This window comes from Procambarus clarkii, chromosome 54 (genome assembly GCF_040958095.1).
Source record: "Procambarus clarkii isolate CNS0578487 chromosome 54, FALCON_Pclarkii_2.0, whole genome shotgun sequence".
In the NCBI taxonomy this organism is placed as follows: Eukaryota; Metazoa; Arthropoda; class Malacostraca; order Decapoda; family Cambaridae; genus Procambarus; species Procambarus clarkii.
Genome location: NC_091203.1, coordinates 12,869,032 through 12,874,636, shown reverse-complemented (window position 1 = coordinate 12,874,636; position 5,605 = coordinate 12,869,032).

Here is a 5,605-nt window from a genome sequence, read left to right as displayed (position 1 = left end):
GTAGCTGTATTGAGTGATCCGTCAGTGTATATGGTCTGTGCAATGTTGTTTTCAGCTTGTATATTGTACAACAATATCTCCTCGTTTCCATTCGTCGACTTGGAGACTTTCACGGAGGTCCTGTCGTTGGATCTGAGGCACAACAATATACGAGGGTTCCCCATGCTGTTCTCTGTCACCCTAGTGACGCTCTACCTCTCCGGAAACCCTTTGGGTGAACTCCATCTAAGAGCTTTCTCGAATACTTCTGCGCTGGTTGACATCCACCTCCCCAGCGCCAATATTACCCCAGGTGACCTTTGGTATGTATTGTGTTACTCTACTTGTCACTCTATTTCGGTGTCTATACTCACACATAAGTCGTTCCATTAATTACTAATTTTAATGATAACTTATCAGCTCTTTCCATAGCAGCTCACAGCAGGAAATCTCTGGCTTCCCACAAAACTACCATGCAAATTATGCCCTAAAAATTATATACAGTAGTTGTGCCTTTGGCTTCATTCATAGATATATTTATTTATCTGTAAAACATAATAGAGAGATAAATCTTTAATAGAATTTCATTAGTATCTGAAATATTTATGGATTTTTAAATTAAAATCAGTATATAATGCCATTTAACAAATATTTAACGATCTTTAAAATTGAGCTGGGTTCACCCACAGGAGTCTTCCGTGATCTCCCAGACCTCAGGAACGTTGGTCTTGGAGACAACTTATTGATCATTTCGCTGGGGGCTCCTTCCTGGGCTCGCCCACCACAGGACTGATCGAATTACAGTACAACTAGCTGGCAAGTGTCAGCCCGGCGTCCTTCACGGGTGAGTTCATCCCGGAGTCAGCACCAGGTGGATGAAATATTAATATTCGTAGACGTTTTTTATGTTGAAACACATTTAAATCTCAATAGGTTTTGATCTGCTGAAAGAGAATGAAAACAGGTAAAACCTGTCCTCTCACTTCATGCATCATAATTGTAACGTTTTCGCCAACGTCGTCTTAATTACAAAGCATCATTTAATATTTTATTTGTTTAATATTGATGATTTTTTTGAACTTATAAGTATAGATTTCTATAGGTTAAGTGGGTTCTCAACGTTCAGAGGATTTGGTTACGCAAAATAACTCAAATCCGGCGCTGGTGAAACAGTGAGAACGAGGTGGAAGAAGATAGTGTGAGAATCACTGCTCACTATCAGTCAGAGCAGGTTGGCGGCGCCAGACCGTCAGGCACCGTTAAGTTGTCCCCTAAGTGCATCGCTCCAGTGCAAATGCAATTCTCTCCACCTTGTTCCAACACAAAGAAAGCGGTCACGCGAATTTGCTCACTTATCATACATTCGACACGATAACTTAAGATAACAATAGTTTTAACGAACATGTAAAAAATATCGCAAAATTCCTAAATCGCAGAGCATTGCGTGCATTTTGTAGCGCATGCAAACTCTTCAAATCTATTACTGTCGTTTTTCTCGTAGTCCATTATTACTGAAACGGTGTCTCTGTTGAAGCTGCGTGTTATCACCTCTCACAAACTGTCTCTCTATTGAGGCTGCATGCTGTCACCTCTCACAAACGGTGTCATTGTTGAAACTGCATGCTGTCACCTCTCACAAACTGTGTCACTTTTGAATCTGCAAGCTGTCACCTCTCACAAACGGTGTCACTGTTGAAGTTGAGCGATGTCACCTATTACAAATGGTGTCACTATTGAAGCTGTGCGATCACCTATCAGGAAACGGTCTATGGTGAAACTGCGTTCTGTCACCTCCCATAAACGGTGTCTTTGTTGAAGCTGCGTGATGTCACCTCTCACAAACGGTGTCTCCGTTGAAGCTGTGTGATGTCACCTCCCACGACCGTTGTCTCTGAAGCTGCGCGCTGTCACCTATCACAAGCGGCGTCTAAGTTGGATCTGCGTGCTGTCACTTCTCACAAACGTTGTCATTGATGAAGCTTAGTGATGTCACCTATCACAAACGGTGTCACTGCTCAAGCTGTGTGCTGTCACCTATAACCACTGGTGTCTCTGTTGAAGCTGCGTGCTGTCACCTCTCACATACGGTGCCAATATTTAGGCTGTGCAATGTCACCTCTCACAAACGGAGTCACTTTTTAAACTGTGTGCTGTCACCTATCACAAGCGGTGTCTTTGAAGAAGCTGAGTGCTCTCACCTCTTACAAACGATGTCACTGTTAAAGCTGCTTGATGTCACCTCATACAAACGGTGTCAAAGTTGAAGCTGCATGCTGTCCCCTGGAAACACAAACCGAAACTGTCTCTATTTTCCGCTTGTTACAACTTGTAATAAAGTTGTTACATATTGGCTTAACGTGTTTATGACGTATTAGAACGTTGTTACAACTTGCTATATTGGTTGTTATTACTGGTTAGGTGTTAAAACTTGTTCCAACGTTGTACCAACGTCGTAGTTTCGGTGTGTGTTTGGTGGGTCAGCTCTCACAAACTGTCTCTCTATTGAGGCTGCGTGCTGTCATCTCTCATAAAACGGTATCACTATCCGTGGGACGCACTATCTCCTCTCACAAACGTTTCACTGTGGAAACTGCATGCTGTCATCTATCACAAACCGTGTTACTGTTGAATCTGCAAGCTGTCACCTCTCACAAACGGTATCACTGTTGAAGCTGCATGATGTCACCTCCCACAAACGTTGTCACTGTTGAAGCTGCATGCGGTCACCTATCAGAAAACGATGTCTATGATAAAACTGCGTGCTGTCACCTCACACAAATGGTGTCACCTTTGAAGCTGCGTGCTGTCACCTCTCAATAGCGGTGTCACTGTTGAAGTTGCATGATGTCACCTCTCAAAAACGGTGTCACTGTTGAGGTGACATCACATAAAATGTGTGTGATGATACCTTTCATAAACGGTGTCACTGTTGAAGCTGCGAGATGTCATATCTCACGAACGGTGACGTCGTTCATGCAGGGATCTATCACCTATAAAAAAAGATGTCACTACTGAAGCTGCGTTCTGTCACCTCTCACAAACGGTGTGGCTGTTGATGCTGCATGATATAATCTTTCAAAACGTTGTCACCGTTGAATATGCGTGCCTATTCTCTCCTCTCACTAACGGTGTCACAGTTGAAGCAGCGTAATGTCACTTCCACACACACGGAGTCACTGTTGAAGCGGCGTGCTGTCACCTCTCACATACGTTTTCACTGTTAATACTGCGTGCTGTCACCTCTGACAAATGGTGTCACTGTCCGTGAAGCGCACTGTGACCTCGCACAAACGGTGCCATTGTTGAAACTGTATGCTGTCACCTCTCACAAACTGTGTCACTGTTGAATCTGAAAGCTGTCACCTCTCGCAGGCGATGAGTCACAATAACGTGGCTAAAGTATGATGACCAGACCACACACTAGAATGTGAAGGGACGACGACGTTTCGGTCCGTCCTGGACCATTCTCAAGTCGATGGATTGAGAATGATCCAGGACGGACCGAAACGTCGTCGTCCCTTCACATTCTAGTGTGTGGTCTGGTCATCTGTCACCTCTCACAAACGGTGTCACTGTTAAAGCTGAGTGCTGTCACCAATTACAAACGGTGTCACTATTGAAGCTGCGTGCGATCACCTATCAGAAAATGGTCTATGATGAAACTGCGATCTGTCACCTCCCATAAACGGTGTATTTGTTGAAGCTGCGTGATGTCACCTCTCACAAAAGGTGTCTCTGTTGAAGCTGCGTGATGTCACCTCATACGAACGGTGTCTCTGACGCTGCGCGCTGTCACCTATCACAAGCGGTGTCTATGTTGGATCTGCGTGCTGTCACCTCTCACAAACGGTGTCACTGATGAAGCTTAGTGATGTCACCTATCACAAACGGTGTCACTGTTGAAGCTGTGTGCTGTCACCTATAACAACTAGTGTTTCTGTTGAAGCTGCGTGCTGTCACCTCTCACATACGGTGCCAATATTTAAGCTGTGCACTGTCACCTCTCACAAACGGAGTCACTTTTTAAACTGTGTGCTGTCACCTATCACAAGCGGTGTCTTTGAAGAAGCTGAGTGCTCTCACCTCTTACAAACGATGTCACTGTTAAATCTGCTTGATGTCACCTCATACAAACGGTGTCAAAGTTGAAGCTGCATGCTGTCAGCTCTCACAAACTGTCTTTCTATTGAGGCTGTGTGCTGTCACCTCTCATAAAATGGTGTCCCTATTCGTGGGACGCACTGTCTCCTCTCACAAACGGTTTCACTGTTGAAACTGCATGCTGTCATATATCACAAACCGTGTTACTGTTGAATCTGCAAGCTATCACCTCTCACAAACGGTGTCACTGTTGAAGCTGCATGATGTCACCTCCCACAAACGTTGTCACTGTTGAAGCTGCGTGTGGTCACCTATCAGAAAACGGTGTCTATGATGGGGCCTCGTCTCAGGGGCCTGTCTCAGGGGCTTCGTAGCCTGGTGGATAGCGCGCAGGACTCGTAATTCTGTGGCGCGGGTTCGATTCCCGCACGAGGCAGAAACAAATGGGCAAAGTTTCTTTCACCCCAAATGCCCCTGTTACCTAGCAGTAAATAGGTACCTGGGAGTTAGTCAGCTGTCACGGGCTGCTTCCTGGGGGTGGAGGCCTGGCCGAGGACCGGGCCGCGGGGACACTAAAGCCCCGAAATCATCTCAAGATAACCTCAAGATGATAAAACTGCGTGCTGTCATCTCACACAAATGGTGTCACCTTTGAAGCTGCGTGCTCTCACCTCTCAATAGGGGTGTCACTGTTGAAGTTGCATGATGTCACCTCTCAAAAACGGTGTCACTGTTGAGGTGACATCACATCGAATCTCTGTGATGTCACCTCTCACAAACTGTGTGACTGTTGATGCTGCGTACTGTCACCTCTCATAAACGGTGTCACTTTTGATTCTGTGTGATGTCACCATTCACAAACGACTTCACTGTTAATGTTGCTCACACTCATTTCTCACAAACAGTGTTACTGTTTAAGCTGTGTTCTGTCACCTTTCTCAAACGGTGTCATTGTTGAAGCTGCGTGATGCAACCTCTCACCAACAGTGTCACTGTTGATGCTGCATGATATAATCTTTCAAAACGTTGTCACCGTTGAATATGCGTGCCTGTTCTCTCCTCTCACTAACGGTGTCACAGTTGAAGCAGCGTAATGTCACCTCCACACACACGAACTCACTGTTGAAGCTGCATGATATCACCTCCCACAAACGTTGTCACTGTTGAAGCTGCGTGCGGTCATCTATCAGAAAACGGTGTTTATGATAAAACTGCGTGCTGTCACCTCTCACAAACGGTGTCACTGTTGAAACTGCGAGATGTCATATCTCACGAACGGTGACGTTGTTCATGCTGGGTTCTATCATCTTTTAAAAACGGTGTCACTACTGATGCTGCGTTCTGTCACCTCTCACAAACGGTTTCATTCTTGAAGCGGGGTGATGTCACCTCGTACAAACGGTGCCACTTTTGAAACTGTGTGCTCTCACCGTTGAAGCTGCGTGATTTCTCCTCTCACAAACGTTGGCACTGTTGAAGCTGCGTGATGTCTCCTCTCACAAACGGTGTCATTGTTGATGCTGTT